This window comes from Eumetopias jubatus, unplaced genomic scaffold (genome assembly GCF_037043125.1).
Source record: "Eumetopias jubatus isolate StellerSeaLion01/CBP00866 unplaced genomic scaffold, mEumJub1_p1.0 scaffold_5, whole genome shotgun sequence".
NCBI lineage: Eukaryota > Metazoa > Chordata > Mammalia > Carnivora > Otariidae > Eumetopias > Eumetopias jubatus.
In genome coordinates, this window is record NW_028274811.1 from 132,634,106 (window position 1) to 132,656,690 (window position 22,585).

Here is a 22,585-nt window from a genome sequence, read left to right on the forward strand (position 1 = left end):
GTTATGCTAATTTCATTTTATTTTTCAAACTAAAAAGAAGAAGATAATGTTTAAAAATAGTAGTTCAATCAATTGCTAATCATGTGGCATTCATCATTCAATTACTTTACTTTCGATGTAAAAAAAAGTCACTCTCAGTTGTTTCAAGCTATATTTACAACTAGTTTTGTTTCATGAAATTAAATGATTTAAAAAATATAAATTCTGATATGGAAAGGAAAGTCCAAAGACAGCATAAGGTAGATATTTATCTCCTTTGGCTTAACATAGCTAAATTAACTCTCTCTACTCACACTTTTCTCTAAACCATTCCCAAATATTTCTGCCTGTTTACCCTCCTTCATGTTACTCTCTCAACAGTTACTTTCCTGGAGGTGTTTGCAAAGAAATCTGTTAAGCAACTCCATCTGAAAGCAAGATTGACAACCACCATTCAGAGTAGACTGGTAATATTAGTCTACCCTTAGATATTATTTTTAAGGGATATCATTCAACTCATTTTAATTGAGAATGCATATGAAACATAAAAAAAACATGCTGAAACATGTTTTGCTTTTACTCAATGGGCTAATTATCAGCATCTGAAGGCTGACTGAACAGAAAGTCCTGTAATCGGATTGAATTATTTCCACACATTAAATAGAAAATTAAGGCATTACTTTTATCTATATTTTTGTCTAAATTATGGACCAAAAACAGACAAAATTCATTCTTTTTTTCTTTTTTCTTTATATTCAATTAATTAACATATAATGTATTATTTGTTTCAGGGGTACAGGTCTGTAATTCATCAGTCTTATATAATACCCAGTGCTCATTACAACACATACCCTCCCCACTGTCCATCACCCAGTTACCCCATCCCTCCATCCCCCTCCTCTCCCGCGACCTTCAGTTTGTTTCCTATGATTAAGAGTGTCTTATGGTTTATCTCCCTCTCTGGTTTCCTCTTGTTTCATTCATTCTTATCACAACTCTTGTAAATGAGAAGTTTTATGAAAGCCAATATTCAACAAATGCAATATGGTGGATTCCTTATAGTTATCAGTGCATGTCTTGGCTAATAATAATGATTTTACTAACATTTTTTAGAGATTACTAAATCTAGACAATGGGCTAAATATTTTACCTGTATTATTTATTTTTTATCACAATTGTATGGAAAGTAAGATGAATACCCTTGTCTGGAGCAAGAAGTATAATATGATATGTTAATAGATAAATTTGCAAAGTTCTAAGAAGTTATTATTTCATCTGTGTCATAATAGTTGTCATAAATACATATAAAATATTATGACCAATTTTCCAAGATTCCTAATTTTGAAGTATGCGGTTAAATGGAATTTGAAAATAAAGGAGAGTCCAAGGTAGCTATACAAATTTTAAATATTCTCTTGATATACCCAAATATTTTAGTTTCTCTCTTCCATTGGAGTTAAGGTAAACATTACAAACCAAACCAAGGAGATGACAGAATGAGGGTGAGGGTGAGAGAGAGAGAGAGAGAACAGGATTGGATTATCAGTGAATAAGTAAACTTAAATAAAAACAAGGACAAAAGAAAAGCAAAGGGTAACTCTACATTGTTATAACTCTATTTCATTTAATATGGAATAAATAGTGGAAGCCCTTACTTTGTGGGTAGCATTACCCAAAATAAATCTAGAAGTTTCAATTTGCTACACATCAAATTTGTCAAATTCACTTAATGTTTTCTACAAATAATATTGCACAAAATCTGTATGTCAATTCTATTTTACTTTATTTTTGTTAACATCTCTAGCAATCTTTAAAGACACTTAAAATGTGTTTACATGTAAGTTGTGGAAAATAAAACACTGCAGATCAGCTGAATTAATATTCATTTATTAGAAAGTCATCACTATAAAGCATGCAAAATGACCAAAATAAATGTGTATGTAGAAACTGATCTCTAAATGGCTTACATTTATTTTCCTTTAAAAAAGTGAAAACTGACAAACCATGAGTCAAAACGTATCTGAAGGATATATATACATTGTAGTGGTTGAGCAACAAATTCTTGAATTGTCCTATCTAAATTTGAATTTGGCTCCCTCAACTGATGGCTCTGTTAACTCAGCAAGTTGGGAAAATTCTCTGTCTCATTTTCTTCACCTATAGAAATCAGATGATAATAGTGTTTACTTTATAGGGATGTTCTGAGAATGAAATGGGATAACGTATGGAAAGTATTTAAAACATAGCCTAGCATGAAATAGTTTTTGCTCTTATTATATAAATGACAATAGGAAAAATAATAATGTTTACCTAAATATTATATTTTGATTATAACATGACTTGATTTAAATTTTTAAAAGATTTTCAAAAATATGTTTAGGATTCCAGGTAAAACTGATATTCCTAATTCATAATGCTACCAAAGACTTACATGTTTCTTACTAGTACAGGGAGAGTTTTTATCCTACTGTAAAATCTAAAATATAAAATGAAACCATATTATCTTCCAATATGTTCACTTATTATATGATATTTTGATTTTTCATCCAAAACATCATATTAACTATTACATCATTGTTGAAATGTATTTAGGTTTTATTTTTAAGCTTCAATAAAATTACAGATCCTTACATACTTGCACACATATAAATACATGTATATATGTATATATATATTTAACTTATTTTTATTTTTTATATGTATATAAGACTCAAATTCAAATGTTAGAATTGTATTAACATAAGATACAGCATTTTTCAATCTTCTCAATGCTATTTTTCAGCCAGCATTGTTTATAAAAAACAAAACAAAACCAAAAATTCTTCAAAATGCTCTGCTATAACATTCATTTATATAGCTCACTCCTTGTACTTTCGCTTGTCTACATTCATATTTATTAACCTGTTCATCTTTGTCTATGACATTAGATTCTATTTCTGACCAATTTTCACCCAACCACTTTGTAGTTGAAGTTTTCCTCTATAAGAATTTCCAAAATTTAACCCCAACAACTTTTTATTTTGTTACCTCAGTACCTGACACTGAAACAGGAAGGTCCAATTAGAGTTTCAATATGCTATTGAGTTCTACCTAAAAATTCATTTTTCTATTTATGTTATATAAGTATCATAAGTCTGGTTCTGCCTTGTGATTATTAGTCAAACAATGAAATCAGAATCTCATAGTCTATTGTAGGCTGATACAGAATTCATGTTTATAATCCAAAGTCAGATTTGTTAGTTGTTTATTTTTTTTCCCAGAAAGGGCAGTTCCCCCACAAACCCATTTTTACACATACTCTTTAGGTTTTTAAATTACTGAGATGACATTTTCACATATTCTATTCTCTGCACAATCTTCCACTATCCTCCTAACTAAAACTTTCCTGACAAACTGGAAGGAGTTACATAGAAATACTTGTGTTATCACTGCCAGTCAGGAGTCCTCAAAACTGTCAAGAAGATGAAAAAACAAGTGAAGTCTGAGATACTGTCACAGCCAAAGAGGAGCCTAACACATGGCAGCAAAATGCAATGTGATATTCTCAATGACATCATGGAACAGAAAAAGCACATGAGGCTAAAACTAAGGAAACCTGGGGGGAAAATGGACTTAATTATGTGTCAATATTAATTTATTTGAAAATAAATTAAATAAAATACTGAGTGATGACTCTCTCTTTCTATGAATTAAACAAAACTACAATTGCGACATTGGTTTCTCAATAGTAGTCAAAATGGTTGAATATGTCTTCTCCTGCTTAGCTTCTGTGATACTCTTTTTTTGTGTGAGATTACATCCTTGGCTATTTACATTCGGTTTGCTTTCTGGCTTCACCTCCTTTCCCAAATAAATAACTAATAGTTGGTTTCCTCAGGGGTTCATCGTGGATTTTCTACTTTTCTGTCTTTGCCTTATCTCCTTAAAATATATCACTAACACAATTTAAATAGCATATGTCTTCTTTTGACACAAAAATTATACATCCAACTCAAACCACTTTTTTGCCTCAAAAATCACATATAAGTGTCTATATGCATGACCTACATACAATATAGTAATGTGTTCAAAACAGAACTGTCAATTTGCTCTCCAAAATCTTCCCCTCTTCTAACATATTTGCCTAATCAGAATGAATTTGATATCAGCAGCTACTTAAGTTACTTCCACTGGAAAGATTCAAGTGATCTTCAATAAACCTCTTTCCCTCACCACCCAACACATCCAGTCTGTCAACAAAATATGACATTTTATGTCCACAATGTAATTCTGTTCCACCTATATCTTTCCCTCTCGCTTGATGTAATCTTATCTCAGACACTGTCATTTCTCTTCTTCATTATGTCAACAATCTCATAAGAGGTTTCTGTTTGTTTGTTTTTCTCCAATGTTGGATCTTCCTATCCATTTTTTAAATAAATGTTTTAATTTAGAATAATTTTAGTTTTACAGAAGAGTTGTGAGGATATTAGAGAGAGTCCCACGTGCCCTCACCCATTTTTCCCTATTATTAACATCTTACTTTAGTGTGATGTATTTCTCAAAATTAATGAACCAATATTGAAATGTTACTAACTGAAGTCCAATCATTATTCAATTTCCTTAATTTTCACCTAATGGCCTTTTTTAAGTTACAGGATCCCATATGGGATATCCTATTACACTATATAGTCATGTCTCCTTGGGTTCCTCTTAGTTGTGACAGTGATTTCTCAGACTTGTTTTTTGATAAACTTGACAGTTGTGAAGTGTACTGGTCAGGTATTTTATAGAATGTCTTTCAATTGGCATAATCCAGTACTTTTTTCATGATTTACTGGGGCTATGGGTTTGGGGAGGGGATCACAGTGCAATTCTCATCACATCACATCAAGGATTCACACTTTCAATGTGACTTAGGATTGTTGATATTAATCTTGGGCACCTGGATGAAAAAGTGTTTCTCAGGTTTCTTCATTATAAGATATTCACACCCCACCCCACTCCTCATGGAAGAAAGTCAGTATGCACAGCCCACGTTTAAGGAATAGAAAATTATGTTTCTTCTCTTTGAAGGCAGAATGTCTCCATAAATTATTTGGGATTTTTCTGCATAGGATATCAGTCAATTATCCCTCATTCATTCATTCGTTCATTCAATCATTTATTTACAGCAATATGGATTCCTACCCATTTTTGCACTTAGTTTCAAAAATTATTTTTTAAATGCAGATAGGGCAATAACTTCTCTCTTCCCAGCATGAAATATTTTATAATTCTCAATGGAACCCATTATTTATCATGCACTGCTCTCTCTTTCTTCTTTTTTAAAGATTTTATTTATTTGAGAGACAGCAAGCATGCACACAAGCAAGGGAGAGGGGCAGAGAGAGAGAAGCCTACTCCCCACTGAGCAGAGAGCCTGACATGAGGTTCCATCCCAGGACCCTGAGATCATGACCTGAACTGAAGGCACACACTTAACAGACTGAGCCACCCAGGCACCCTTACACTGAACCTAACTACTGACCAGGTTGAAAACTAACACTTTTTTATCTTTCTAGTAGCATTTTCTTTTCCTAATGACTTTTGCATGTTATTAGCTTTGCATGAATACTGTTCAAACCATTTTCTCTATAGCCTCTAAATACTGTCTTAAACATCATTTTTCTGGGAATTATTCCCTGACCTATGTATGTCAGTTACCCCTTTTATGTGTCAAAATTTCTATGACAAGTGTAAATTATTTTCTCTGTTACACAATCACATACTATTTTCTTTTGAAAGCTCATACAAAATGCAATTAAAAGAACTGACTAGTTAATTTAATTTTAAGTCTAGAATTCATTTATTTTTATTTTTAAGACTATTCTCATATCATAACATATATTATATGTAAAGAAATTGTAGTCTCAAGTATGTCATAAATATCAATACTGACTGTTTTGCATACAAAAGAAAGTCACTTGTGGAATTTAAGAATTTTTAATTGATGTATCTTTCTTTTTCTGGAAAATGTTGTCATATAATGATATGCCTTGTTAATCGACGAGCCGTTTAAGACATTGATGGTCTCAAGTTTCCTTTCAAAGTAAAAATAAAGTTTCGATACACCTCATGTTCCTATTGAACAATACTGTCAATGAAAGCAATATTCTTAAAATGGGTATTTCACATTAAAATGTCAAAAGCTTCAAGTAAGCTTTCTTTACAAAGTTTACAGAATAAACATAAGAGAAAGAACAATATTTTGATTGAAATGAAATCTCAACTTTCATACCTAATATGTGTGCGTACGTAAAATATTTTATAATTTTTTCTGGAAGCAAGCAAATTAAAAGGCTTGCATGTGCCATGGCTGTGACACAATTTGTTTGAATCCTTATGGTTTTAACTTTCTTCTGTGTGGTAAAAGCACAACAAGGGAATTTATGTTTCTTTCTTCCTCCCTTCCCCTTCTCCTTCCTCTCTCACTTCCTTGTTTTGTCCTTCATTCTTGCCAGATGGCCTTTCTTTCAAGAAAGACCATTGTTAGTGGAGATTTAAGATAGTTTGGAAGCCTAAATATTCAGTTCCAACTTAATACAAATTGTTCTTGGTGTTTTATCTGATACATTTTTAATAAAATTACGAGTATACGAAATTTTTAAAAAATGAAAATACGGTGCAGGGATTTTACTGTGGCCTCACTCTAGGTATCACACTAAGGAAATTTAAAGTTATTTTAAAGTATCAAAACTAAAAACACTTCCTGTAAATTCAGCCCAGATGTAGAATGACCTTGATTTAGTTAGAATGAATCTTTTTTTTTTTTTTAATAAGTTAAAGGAAGCATCAGTACTCTTTGACCAATTAGGATAAGTGTTTGAGGCTGTGGTCATTAATATCTAAATTCAAGAGGCTTACATAGGTAGATAGGTAGATAGATAGACGATAGATAGACGGATGTGAAATCCAGGAGTACTGAAACTTGAAACACAGAGGAATCAATTAGCTATGCAGAAGATAAAATAGAAAACACCATGAAAAATTGTACAGAAAACCTCAGCTGGCAATTTATACACACTCAAACTTATAACCCTATCACAACCTCAGACTTAGGGAAATTTTGCTAATGTATCTTGATAACTCAAGGCATTTTGGTGTGCTAGAATCCAAGATCTCTCTCTCTTAACATTTTTTTACAAGAAATATTATACAATTACACAAGTACAGTTTTCACTTCATAGTAGTCGAATTTCTTTTATCTTTCTTCCTCTGTGTTTCTCCTCTCTCTTTGCCTACATAGTTATTCACTTTTTACATATTTGTGATGTTTTCTGTTATGCCCTATTATTTGCCGCCATTTTATTTCAAAAGCTAAGCTATAACTTGGCCAGAAGGAACAAGAAGCAGAAGGATCAATGTCAGGAGAATAATGTGGGATAAGGTGAAGACATCATGTGGAACTGAGTGAATCCAACAGACCTTCTACAATAAGTGCAGTAGTGTAGTTAATTGACACAGGCTTTCAGCCTCAAAGTATATCCTAATAATCCACATTGAAGTATCTAAAGCAATGATGCATGAACAACACCTACAGCTCAGCTATGGGTTGAAGAGTAAATACAGAATGATTTCTTTAGATTTATATAAAAGAAATGGCTTATAATAATGCTTGAAGAATATCCACCTACCTCTTAAAGACAAAGGATATTTTGTTATTATTTATCATTTAAAAGGATATGTCATTTTAAATAATGTTTTGATAATAACAATAATGTTGATAATTAATCAGAGGGTTTATTTAACTGGCAAATTTTAGTAATGGATCTTCATCTAGTGCTTAGGAAAACAGGATAACCTGTACATCCTTGTAATATTAATTGAGTATATTTAATGATTTCTTGCTCTGCACTGTTATTATGGCCTCATATCTTCTTAATACCTTAATGTAGTTATTTCGCGAGTATTTTATAAATGAAGGATCTGTAAGGGTTAAATGATAGCAAAAGATCATGCAATTAGAAACTGCTTAAGCTTTCATGCAGACCGACTTTCATTAAAATGCAACTGTAGAATTGTTGATTATTAACTTAATATACATGAAAATATCTACATTTCAATTGGACATTTTATTAAGGTAATATTTCAGGCATACATTAACAGATAATGATGGCTAAAGTGTCCAAAATAATTTTTAAAATGATGACATAATGTGCTATTTTCATAGTGAAAAATAGAAACTAAGATGCAAAAATCATCTTTAGGCACGCATCCACCTTTGGGATACAGGCTTAATTTTCAAATGTTAGCTAAATATAATATTTTGGTCCTGTGATTTTCCTACTTACTAGATAAACTGAGCTCCAGCACAAAGCCAAAGTTGGAAAGGGAATTGAACAATCCAAACTCCATGTTTTACCTACAGATTAGGTGTCAATTGCTTTTATTTTATTTTAATTTTTTTAAAGATTTTATTTATTTATTTGACAGAGAGAGACACAGCGAGAGAGGGAACACAAGCAGGGGGAGTGGGAGAGGGAGAAGCAGGCTTCCCGCGGAGCAGGGAGCCCTATGTGGGGATCCATCCCAGGACCCTGGGATCATGACCTGAGCCAAAGGCAGATGCTTAACGACTGAGCCACCCAGGTGCCCCTATTTTATTTTATTTTTTTAAGATTATTTATTTACTTATTTGACAGAGAGAGACACAGCGAGAGAGGGAACGCAAGCAGCGGGAGTGGGAGAGGGAGAAGCAGGCTTCCCGCTGAGCAGGGAGACCAGTGTGGGGCTCGATCCCAGGATCCTGGGATCATGACCTGAGCCAAAGGCACACGCCCAATGACTGAGCCACCCAGGTGCCCAGGTGTCAATTGCTTTTATGATGATAGAACATAGCACCAGACTTAAATAAAATCAGGCAACAATAGAAACAGAAAAGAGATCATTCAAATGAACCATACACCTAAATTGAAACAAGAACATTGCTAAACAAGGGATTGAGAGACATACATGGAAAATTTAAATCAAAAAGTAGTAGAAGTAGGGAGAGGTACAAAGTCAAGGAATGTTCTGGGAAAACAGAAGGTTGATTTTGCAGATTTTTTAATTGCTTAACCATCCCAAACCATCACTATACAAAGATCTCAACTTCTGTTTTCATGGTGTCCATGTCCTCACCACTTGCAGGTAGAAATTGATAGAGTACTCTGGAGTACATCTTTTTGACAAAATGGTTGCATGAAACTGTACTGTAAAAGGTAGATTTCCCTGGTTCAGAAATTTGAACTGGGCACATTACCACTCTTACAATCCATTACAATCCAGACTTTAGTGGATGCATCCCTGCCTCATGACATCTACTTAAACTACACTGACTGTGAGAATTCTGTAAGCTACTGTGGGTGTTCAACCTCAGATTTCTGCAATCCCTTACAGTATGTGGACTTCCATTTTCATTGCCTCCTGGATTTTCTGAGCTGTTGATTTTATCTACCATTACACACTTCATTGATCTGAACTTAAATCTCAGCTTCATTTCCAATTTCAGACAAAAAATAAAAATCACTCAAGAATTGTACATTTAGTAGATTCCAGTATTTTGCCAAAGGAACTCTATTTTTCTGTCAATATTCAGAACAATTACATTCTTCCTGACTTCAGCTCAAGGAAGAAAAGAAGAAGGTCATCTATTTAACAGGAATATCTTCTGAAGACCACTCTGATGGTAGATGTTTATACATCCAGATTTGCTAAGGATGGTCTTGTTGATTCCCAAGTAAAAGGGTATATGAGAGAACAAGGAAAGATAGGGAAATAGGACATGCTAATGTTCAACTTACATCAAAGAGTTTAAGGTACCTGTCTTTTCAAGTTCTAGCATATCTGTGTTTAACGCATCTAAAAAAAGAGCCAGACTGTGATCCCTGCTAAGATATACTTATCCCAGGTAGAGTTCCATTCAGCTTACTTCTTGTGCTTAGAACACTAATATGGCATCTTGTAAGTTCTAATAAGTGTCTCAGAGCCTTCCTGGGAATTAATAAACTGCTAGTATATCAAATATAGTATTGCATACATAAATACATTGGGGATAAAAGATGAAGTTTTTTATTAAAGGGAATGACCTGGATGAAGATGCACAGTGGATTATAAGTAAATAGAAGGATGGTAAGTTGAATGAACAGTGTTTTTAATAGGAGAAGAAAAACTGGGAAAAGTCATTGGCTTTTTAGTTTAATTTATATTATTTAGAATATTTATTCACCAATAGACAGCTTGCAAATAGTAGGCACTCATAAACAATTTTAAATTTAACTGTTGCTGTTTTAAACATTTGATGATTGTGCTCACTTCGGCAGCACATATACTAAACAGTTGATGATAAATGGGTGCAAAAGACAGGGAGTGTATAGTGATGGTTTGGGATGGTTAAGCAATTAAAAAATCTGCAAAATCAACCTTCTGTTTTCCCAGAACATTCCTTGACTTTGCACCTCTCCCTACTTCTACTACTTTTTGATTTAAATTTTCCATGTATGTCTCTCAATCCCTTGTTTAGCAATGTTCTTGTTTCAATTTAGGTGTATGGTTCATTTGAATGATCTCTTTTCTGTTTCTATTGTTGCCTGATTTTATTTAACTCTGGTGCTATGTTCTATCTCTGGCTTCACAGGTGAAGGCATACAAGGAGTTGTCATATTAAATATGAAGCCGCCAAAAGCCAATATGGATCTCTTTAATGTTTTCAGTGTTCACAATAGATTGTTTAGGATGTGTTCTAGTGCAAATATATTTTGATGTGCACTTAGATAGTTGGACCACCCATTGTGAAGTATCAGAATTCTACACAGACCAACACCGCCTCTAGACGTGTTAACATCAGATGGGAACTATCTGGTGTAAATATGCTTGTATTTTTCTTCATATTGTAAATAAGGTTAGAGACACTAAGAACTCAGGTTTGATTATTTTAAGGGGGTTGTCCCACTTGATTCATTATCTCACATTCTGGTCTAAACGAGAAGTTGCCTGTCTGTGGATTTTTCTGCCGGTAACCGGAGATGGTTTAATGTCTTAAGTGTGCTCACTCCCGGATAGAAACAAGGGTATACATTTGAGTCTGCCACTGTCTATGCCAGGTATTTTCTATGAAGTCTAAGTAATCTGGACAGATGTGAAGACACTTGGGATGCTGAAATTTTCAGAAGTGAGTCATCTGTTTCATCTTGGGTAATCGGATTTTAGAGATAAGCTATTCAACTGGAGTATTTAACTGTCTAGTACTAGCCATGCAGGTTTTTGAGACATGTCAGCTGTCCAAAGGTATGATTGCTGATGCATCAACTATGGGATGGTGGAACTTTTCAAAGTAGTTCCTATAAACCTCAAAACTGACATGCATGAAATAGTTCTCATTCTCAAAATATATATGTGATTTACAAAATGATTATTGTCCTAGATCTGCAGATTACTGGGTGAAATTTTTGAAGCTGCTACTGACAGAGCACAGAAACTCCAAAGGATTGATAGGTTTTCATGAGTACTTACATCAAGTCAGAAAGCCTTAAGATATCATGAGTGCTTCTTCATCTTCTCTTCCACACATAATTTTTATACTTCATGGCCCAGAATAAAGGTCTTTTTTTTTTTTGCATGAAATACTCCCCAAAAACCCAAGTCGAAATTCATCAACCTCTCCTCTACAATTCACTCTCTATATGCCACGTGCTTATACTGTTCTCATAGTTCTTATCACATTCTTATTGGTATATTTATTTGATATATTGGCCTCCTTCTTCCCTCCCATTAATATAACAGGAATTTACTAAATAATAAACAACCACAAACCATTACTTTCCCAGTTCTAGTAATATTGCAATCTGGTTTCAAACTGCTTCTAATTTAAAGGGGCAAATGTATTGTTTAGATGTAATACACATCTAAAAATGAAATTAAACAGTTATAACTCAATTGCAAGATATGGAAATGTCATGATTTCTACAAAATCATATGTGTAGTAGATGCTATTAAACTGAACTGCCAATAATCTTCCTGGTAAATGATAATATAGATTGCCCTTGATTTTGGCAGTCTTTGGCTTTCGATATACAGCTGAAGTGTTCTAATCTTAGTTGATATCCATTCAATAATTTTTAAAGAAGGAAAAGGAAGTTCTGAAAGCAATAGCATGTCAAGGAATTACATAGATTTCTTCATAAATAATAAAAATCATAGACAATGAGAGAATATAACTAATTACCTATACCTAGGCTACAAAGAGGATTTAGGCTTCACCTAACATTGTTTAAATGAAAAGATGAAGGAGAAAGAAGAGCTGGAGGAGGAGAAACAAAGCAAACACTTCTACTTCCAAATATTATATAATTTACATTTATATAACTTTTAATAAATGAGAATGACATCCTGTGGTTTTATATGGTGTAAATTATAAAGGCATGCTATATATCAACATTGTACTTGCTGCCAATAAACATGCTGCAGTGTAAGTCATATCTGTTCTAAGTGAGGAGGTCTGCTAATGACCCTGGGGGACAAGAAAGCAGTACACTCAAGGTCATTTTTAGAACATATTAAACTGTCAGGTAGGTCAGCAGAACAGTTATAATACACTTAAAAATATTACAGAGATTGAAAGTTGATAAAACATAATAAAAAAGGAGTTCGTTCAGGGAAAATGCAAAGTGATGCATCTGTGAAAAGTGGTCATTTAATCAATAAGATCTGGAACATGTTGCTTCTGATGGTGATAATGATTAGCAAACTCATGAAGTTTGCAATATTCTATGCAATGTAACTTTGGGTTGCATATAATACTATCTTCTTTGAAAAGCTCCATGTGTGTTATTCCATCATAGCATTAAATTTTAAATTCTCTTGTGAAATAAATATAGAATGCTAGTTTGTTAGATTAAAAGCAGTTATGTGATTTACCTGTGCCTGGAGTAGCAAATTGGTGTTTCAAGTTCTACAGGCACAGGTAAGTCATGTAAATATATTTAAAATTATATTATAAAGTATTAAAAATGAATGTACAAAGGAATACTTTAAGCAATGGAGTAAGAATAGAAATAATAGAATCAAATTGCAGTTTAATAATATCTACACTCTAGTTATCTTCATTAGCATACACTATTAAAATTCTCCTTTAGAATTTACAAACTTTAGAACTACTGCAAAAAACTAAACACTTTATATTCACACTCCAGAACGAAAATTGTTTTGGAATATTTGTTTAGACCAAAGTTTGGTGACTCATACATTTAACTAAATAGACAAAGTCACAACTATAACATTAATAGTTTTAAATCTTCTTTTCAAATTATCTTTACCTTTTCTTTTTTGTGTGTATTGCAACCATCAACATTTCCGAGATGGTGTAAAATAATGATATGATGATGCTATTTAGATCCCATTTTGTTTCTGATTATAATGTTAATTATAATGTTATATGTTACAGATGATTCTAAAAAGATGTAGAGGTTGGCTTCTTCTATTGCTAAGTTTTATAATTATTTTTATTTTTGGTGTTTCATTTTACTTAAAATCTATTTCAGCATCATTTTAGATTTGTTTCAGCTGTTCTCTTCATAGTGAGCTTTCACATAATTTTTTCTATGATTTAAAAAAATCACCATTAATAGAGGCTGATTCAAATAGTAGTTATTTAAAAATTAAATTAAGAATCTATTCAATATTTTCCAGTCACACTGACCTCTATAAGTTCCACAAAATTATTAAAATCATGAAGATATGCCCTACTTCACGACTTCATTAATTTTGCATGTGCTGTTCTGTTTCTGATGTGCTTCTCCAACTCTCAATTCACTTACATTTTTTTCATTTGATGGCTCTTCCTCCTTCTTAAGGACACACATAATGTAATTCTCTAAGAAAGGACCCACTCAGCTTGCTTCTTTGTTGTCCATAGCACACTGCTTGGTTATTTATAGAATAATATATAGCATGCATCATAATATTAAAATACAGATTTATTTGCCTAATGCATTACTTTCTGCATGTGTTAAAGTTCATTACAATGAGAATCCATGTTTGACTATCATGATGATTGCATACAGAGGAAGTAAAGGATGAGTAAATAGCCAAGTCACAGTTACCACATATTTCTTTAAAATGACAAGACCTTAAAAAATAAATAAATAAAATAAAATAAAATAAAATAATAAAATAAAACGATGGCACCTTTTTGCAATTGATAACAGAATCAATTTCAATGGAAAAATTAATAAATATAAATTAAAAATATGTATATAAAAAGTTTCATTTGAATTCTTATAGTCTAAGATAAATATTAAAAAGATTTTAGCAAAAGCGAATCTTCACAAATTCCTCTGCTAAAACTACAGAATGAACACCACGATTGATAAATAATAAATTTTATCTAGACTGAAACTGAAAGATAGTCCTAAATTTATAAAACTGGTTTCTGCATTTAGTTTCCTGGTATCATATAATGGATCTCAAATTACTCTAATAGCTCCACTATGAGTTATAACACTGCTGTGTGATAAGAGAGGACTTTATTTAGGGGATATGGGAGACAAAAGTAGAAGAAAAACAACTTTTGCTAAAGAGGAAGGGAAGGGAAATGAAAGATAACTTATACAAATAGTTTAAATGCACAACTGAACCTGGAAAATCATAAGCAAAATCACTAGGCATTAAAATCTTAAAAAATGGAAGCATGGTAGGCTTTGGGGGGAGTTTGTCAAACTTGATAACTGTGAAGATAGGGTTTTAACTGGGAAATAATGCCGCTTAGATTGTTGGACTTCTGAACCCAGGAAAAGGTAGAATTCTCAAAATAATAAACCAAGAGTAAAAATGTGGACTAGAAAATCAATTAATGTCTATCAAAGGTTAAAAACATAGAAACTTGTCTTGAGGCTAGACATTCAGGGAAATCAGCCAAATATTCTCCCTTAATAACTGGTTATCTGCAACCTACCCACAGATGAAATGGAAGATACAAATTTTCATTTTTTTCTGTGGTCTAGTAAATTCTAAGCCAATCATTATATATATATATAAAAAAAATGTCCTTGGGTGGTAAGGCCCTGTGTCACCAGGCAGATACAGACAGAAATACTTTCTGAAGGAATCAACCTTTAACTAAGACCTCAGAGCTTCCTCCTGAATAAATCCTTACACAGGGAAATGAACTGACAATCCAGAATTACACCACACAGAATAAAACCCACTATGGAAAATCATAGTCGGAAAAAAAGCATATGATTTAGATCCACAGAGAATTCAAATGAATAATGATAAAAAAAAGAACATAAAATGTATGATTTAACACAGGGAAAATAAAGAGAAAGAAAAATCATGAATTCAGTCAGAGAGATAATCAGTTGATTTACAAAGGCTATAGACTTCCTGATAGTAAATATCTCTTACTTTTAATTAAATGATAGTGTTCCCAAGTATTATATACTTAATATAAATTTTTGATGTTATAAAATGAATAGATTTTAGGTTTACAACTCAATCATATGCCCATGATTCCAACACACAAAGATATATATCATTTTTGTCATCCCCCAGAAGTTCCCTAGGTATATAAGTCCCACACACACACAGAGGGGCAAGTCATAGCCAAAGAGTTATACCAAAAATAAAGAGGAAATATATTAAAGGGAATATATTAAAATTAAGAAAATATAGGAAAAGTAACCAGCAGCAGCTGGAGGGAGGAAAAACACATTCCATACCATGCAAAAATGACATGAATGACAGCTATTTCACAATGGAAACAAAGGAACAACATTTTAAAAATTCTGAAAAAAAATAAAATCTCTATCAACTTGGAATTCTATATTCCCCAATTATTTCTTTAAGAGTAAAAATATTATAAACATACATTTGGATAAAGGAAAACAGAGAATTTGTTGACAGCAGACTTACTCTATAAGAAATGCAAAGGGGAGGGGCTCCTGGGTGGTTCAGTCAATGGGGCGACCACATCTTGATTTCGGCTCAGATCATGATCTCGGGGTATTGGAATAGAGATCTGCACCCGGTCCATGCTCAGCAGGGAGTCTGCTTGGGATTCTCTTTCTCCCTTTCCTTCTGCCCTCCTCCTCGCACTCTGTCTCATTGTCAAATAAATTGTTTAAAAAATTGAATAAAAAAAAAAGAAAGAAAAAAAATATTAACGGACGCCTGGATGACAAAGTCGGTTGAGCCTTCTACTCTTGGTTTCCACTCAGGTCGTGATCTTGCCCCCGCCCCATGCTGCTTAAGACTCTCTCTCCCTCTCTCCCTCTGCCCTTCCCCCTGCTCTCACCCCTACCGCCCCACCCCCCGTCCGGCACGTGGGTGTTCTTTCTCTGTTTCTAAAAATAAGTAAAATCTTAAAAAAAAAAAAAAAAAAAAGGAATGCTAAAAGAAGTTCTTCAGGCTGAATAGAAAATATATCAGATGGAATCTTGGATCTACAAAAGGAATGAACAGTATTAAAAATGATAAATATGTGGGTTAATATAAAAGACTTTTTTCCTCATTTCTTCTTTTTTTTTTAGATTTTATTTATTCACCTGACAGATAAAGACATAGCAAGAGAGGGAACATAAGCAGGGGGAGTGGGAGAGGGAGAAGCAGGCTTCCCGCCGAGCAGGGAGCCCGATGTGGGGCTCAATCCCAGGACCCTGACATCATGACCTGAGCCGAAGGCAGATGCTTAAGGACTGAGTCACCCAGGCGCCCCTTTTTCCTAATGTCTTTAAAGATACCTCATTAAAGCAAAAATAATAATGCTACATGATGTGTTTATAACTATGTATAAGTAAAACATGACACCAATACTACAGTACTAGCAATACTAAAATACTATAAGAATTGTACTGTTGTAAATTATAACATTTTACGTGAACTGGAACAATATACATCAAAGCAAAATATGATAACATAATGGCATATATTACAACCACCAGAATTATCAGTAAATAGCAACTCATACACACCTAAGCATTGATATTCAACAGAGAGAATAGAATAGTAAATAGATTTCCTGAATTTCAGAGTGACATAAAAAGAAGAAATGAAAAACAATAAATGCACTATTTTTGATTAAGATATAGAATATTAGAATACCTTCATGCTTATTTTCACACATATCTAATCTACCTTCTATTTAATAAGTTAACATCTAAAAATGAAAAAGTGATAATATTGATGATATTAAAGAGAAAAACACATTAAAATAAGTTGAAATAAAAGGTAATTAAATTTATAAAATACAGATAGAATTAAAATTATGAAAATTATAAGAAACTAAAATTGCATATAGTAAGCATTGTGAATTGTGAAAAAAATAAAATCTTTCATCTCTCTTGGAGATTAATAATCATTTTCTAAGGGAAAGTGATATTAGTGATCTCTAAAATAGCACTACATGGTTTTAGAAAATCTGGGCTCTGGAATTATTGTATTTGAAAAAATTTGGAAATAACTTGAAGTGCTGTATTTTGTTATAGTCCATCAGATAATATTTAATTAACACCCAAAACCAATTAAGAACCAATTCAAAGAAAGTTTTAGTTTCTGCAAGCCCTAGCCTATTTCTGGTCAAATCCACTCTGAGGCTGTGGCTCATCCAGATTCCCCCAAGTAGCCAAGAATGTTCACCAGACTCCCTCTTCAATAAAAATAGTAAATTCTTAATTTGGACTTTTGCCTTGCAATTCTTTTTAGCTTTCCTCAGCTTTATAGGTTCTCTAACTGTTTTCAGTATGGTGCTGGTATCAGGTTCACCTCTCTGGACCTGCCTTTTTTTTCCTCAATTTTATTGCCATAAATTATAATTGGCTTGGAAGCAACACTCTAATGCCTTCTATCAGATTTTTAATTTACATTTATCTTTTCCCTGTGCATGTTCACAGGATAAGTGTCTCCACTTGTAAGAAACAGATCCTAAACAGATTTTTTTACTGAAAAAAAAAATGTACAAGGGAATTCAATTTCAATTGGCGAACAAGAGGAAGGAGGCTTTTCTTGTAATCACTAACGTCCAATTGTTTTACTGATGATTATAAAGTGTCAAAGTTTTAAAACACTTGTGAAATTTAAAATAATTTTATATGATAAATGAAGACAGAAATTCATCATGGGTGGAAAATACTATTGGTTTCAAGGAAGAAAGAGCAATATTTTATTTATCAAAAAATCAGTGAGTTTCTACTGTTTGCAAAAATCAGAGACATTAGTTCCAGTTGTGTTCTGCTTCTCATGGTGTAATCATAGTTGACCACAAAGAAAAACGTGAAAAATGTGACAAAAGAAGTAATCAAAGTGTCAGCTCCCTTGGAGAGTAAGTGAAACCTTTGCTCAAAGAAAATAATTACATAATTTTTATAACTCTTTCTTCGGGAATATTTCTATTACAAATACTGTGGTGAAAAGGCAAATTATGTGAGCTTGTTAAACTAAAAGTTATCCACAAAATATTCCACATCGTGTTCTTGATTCATTGCAAATTATTCATCACTCTCTTTATAGTTTCAACTCCCTGTCAGGGCAAGTTAAAAACAACAGTAATTATTATGACAACAACATGAACATGTAAATAGAATTTTCTTATATCAACAAACTGGTTTTCATTTTGCTGTCTACAAATTAGAACTGACAGGGAGCAGGAAGGAGGGAAATTAATGTTCAGTTTGTTCTTTATTTACAAATTTTTGCTAATTAAAAATTCAAGCAATTTTCCAAGGCAAGTCCAAATATCTTATCTAACTGACACCTGGTACAAACAGTAGAGCTCACCATTATCAGCTTACTGGGAACTCATCACTAAGAACTGATGAGAAACCAATGTAGAAAGTTAAAGCTGACTTTTCTAGGTCAGAAGAGAGTTTTGGAGACCAGAGTCTTTAAATCCAGTTCACTGGATTCCAGAGCTCACCCTCCCTTCTGCCATAGAGTACTGCTCTAGAGATCACTACTACTATTCATCTTAGCTTTTTCAGAAATTATCTTCCTGGAGAGCATTTATTTTGTTTATAACTTGTTCCTACTTGTGCAATAGAGTTTTCCCATTTTATATCACTTGATTTCCGAAGTTGTTATTCTGAATTTTATATCTTAGCTTTTATTTATTTCAGAATATTTCATTTTATTTTTTTCTCTTTATATTGTTAAATAGATTCACTTTCCATCCTCTTTTAATGTTAACATTTTACATGGGAGCCAAGTGATCAAGTTCAGGAAAAATAAGTGTGAATCCACATTTTAGGCAAGGGAGAATAACAGCTTCTTCATTCCAATGGTTTGACAGCAGCTCTTGATAAAGTTCTGTATTTTGCCAGTTGTGGAGCCCTTCAAAACTACTAAACCAAGGGACTCAGGGGTATGGGATCAGAATCTCTACCAGAGGATAACAGCAGTGCTTTGTTTAAATCTCCAATAGTGTCAGGAATTATATATTCTAAAATGTATGGTATTTATTATCTGTTCCTCCACTCCTAAATCAAGTGGTCCAGTTGAGCCTTTAATAAGAAATACAGGTTGGGGGGTGGGAGGGATGGGGTGGCTGGGTGATAGACATTGGGGAGTGTATGTGCTATGGTGGGCACTGTGAATTGTGTAAGACTGTTGAATCACAGACCTGTACCTCTGAAACAAATAATGTATTATATGTTAAAAAAAAAAAGAAGATAGTACGAAGGGAAAAATGAGGGGGGTGGAATCGGAGGGAGAGACGAACCATGAGAGACTATGGACTCAGAAACAGACTGATGGTTCTGGAGGGGAGAAGGGTGGGGGGATGGGTTAGCCTGGTGATGGGTATTAAAGAGGGCACGTATTGAATGGAGCACTGAGTGTTATATGCAAACAATGAATCATGGAACACTGCATCAAAAACTAATGATGTAATGTATGGTGATTAACATAACATAATAAAAGAAAAGAAAAGAAATACAGGTAAGCATAATCATAAATTCAGGATATTCTTCACAACATAATCCCTCATGTCTAGTTTTAAAAAGCCCACATATTTGTCCAATATATAGCCATAGTTATTGGTGCTGCCTTTTTCATATACTAAAATATTAAAATATTTTAATATGAAGGTGAATGATTTATTTGTAAATGTCTAAGATCTTGATCTTGTAAGAAACAGTTCTAATCAATGTAATCATTCAGATAATGAATTATATGTATCATTAGAAGTCAGAAAATATTTATCACTAATAATCTAACTCTGATTCCTAACTTTACAAACATAACTAGTTCACAATGGTTCATGATACCAAGATTCCTGTTTATAATTTATCTTTTTGTCTTATTAAGGATCTAGCAAAGTATCAAGTTTTCATTAGAAAATCAAACTGATTTTATAGTTTACACTAGATATGGCTTGCTAAATCAGCTTTTTCTAAAAAGGTTCTCTTAATTTGGTTTTTCATAAACACACACACACACACACACACACACACACACACACACACACATAAAACTATAATGATGGGATCCATAGGGTCTATAAAAGCCAGAAATTTTTCTGGAAGAAGATGCGCTGGGGAATTTACAAAAAGCTCCCTTCCCAAAACACACACCCTGTACAAAACCCCAGCTAATCACCACTGCCACCACAACCAATGACAAAAGCTATAAAAATCTGTTTGAAATCTAAACACTCTAATAATCCAAGTATAAAAGATTCCCAGTGTTTATAGCAACTTCAATTTTCTCTCATTCATTATGCAAAATCCTGGCTTCTCATCTGTGATGCTGCAAAATTCTCTCTCTCAATAGCTGTGGTAGAATCTTTCATGTATATTCCATTTGATTTAACAATGCATTTATTTTGTCTCTTTTTGGATGATGGGAGGTTTTAGAGTTCCAGTTAGTACAAAGAATCACCACCTGCTTGAGATTCAAACTTGGAAGCAAGATCCCCTTGCAGAGCTCCAAGCTCACGTCTATTTAGGAGAGTCAAACCTCTCTGGTTGCAGTGGTGTTTGTCCGCTAGGGGAGAAAAGTCCACTTAAACTCAGAGCACTCATGCTTTATATGATGGAGTGGGAAGAACCATCTGGGGAGAAGCAAGACACCTGGGCTTTTGCACTGTTCTACTAGTGACTTACTGTGCAAACATTTCTTTGAATGGCACCTTCCCAGTTTACAAATATGATATTTGGAAAAGGTGAGTGGTACTGTAGGATCTTTGCCATTTATTAAAAATAAATTTCTTCTGAAATTTTCCAATTCATTAAGTATCTATTTAGATGTGCTTAAACCAATATACTGAGTTTTCATTTTAATTTTATTTAGTGATTTTTTTTTCCTTTAGGAACTTCTCATTAAATTATTTGTATTTTTCTAGCTCTCTGCTCACATTTTCTATATTTAGAAAATTTCTTGGACCTATCAAGACATATTTGTAGTCTTAATCTACTATCTTATTTTTCTCCAAGTTTTGAGTCAGATCTTATAAAACCCAATTATTGTTTATTAAATTTTTACCATTTTATGTGACAATTTCAAAATCTTGGTACTTAAACCAATTTCATGAAAGAATGTATTTTACTTGTGTTTATTTATAGATAAACAAGTAGGCAGGTAGATACATATATACATATATACATACATACATACATAGACATAAGACATGGATGGAAACAGATATTTTCCAGAGAAGAAATGTATAGTATCACTTAAATAACACATGCCCTTCAAATCTGTGATGAGGATACTGCTTCTATTTGTTAGATGTGTGGCTTTTATGCAAGTCCAGTCAGCGATCAAACCAATTTCTACCCAGGCAAAATGGAAACAATACATTACTACCCTAATTTGAGCATCAAAAAGCTATTTTAAACTATTTAGTACATCTTGATAATTTTAAGTGTTCAGTGCCTAATCGTTAGTAATAATAATGAAAACCTTAAGCAATTCCCTCGAATCTGGGTCATACTATTATCTTCTTCAATACCAAACACAATTGAAAGTTAAAAAGATTTTGAATGTTACTTTAACCAAAGAATTATCTGCTAGGTTCAAATATTTGTTCTACAATTTTACTAAGTTATTTGCCATTATAAGTTTCCATAGTCATTCCCCCGATCCTCTCTTCCTTTTTTTTTTTCCCCCTCAAATGTAAAGTGATCCTCAAAGCAGCCTCTCTGGGAGACTCATCTGGCCTTTTTTTTTATATATATATTAAAAACTTTTAATGAAGCAGATGGGTTAGCTTTCCTTCAAATCATTAACAGTGACTTTTAAGCCTCATTGCATTTTGACGGGCTTATTATTTTCTTTTGCCCACTAAAACTACTATTTTATTTCTCACCTCATTTTACTTGGTCTCCTTTCTGCCTGGCCTATTGACTTCTGACTCAAATTCCTTTTCAATATGGTATAGAAAGGCGCTTTGGATTACACATTTGTGAGTATGGCAGGATAGTGTATATGAGCTTGTGGGGAGATGCTTAGCTAAATAATTAGTAAATCACCATTGACAGAAAAAAAATGAGTAAAAAGCTCGAGATATTCGATATTCTGTATTGCTTTGCCCAAGGCATTTTCTTCAAGAAAAATGGAATTGTTAAGACTGAGCAAGGTAAATTCCTTTTTGAGTATTGGATACAATCCTTATCTC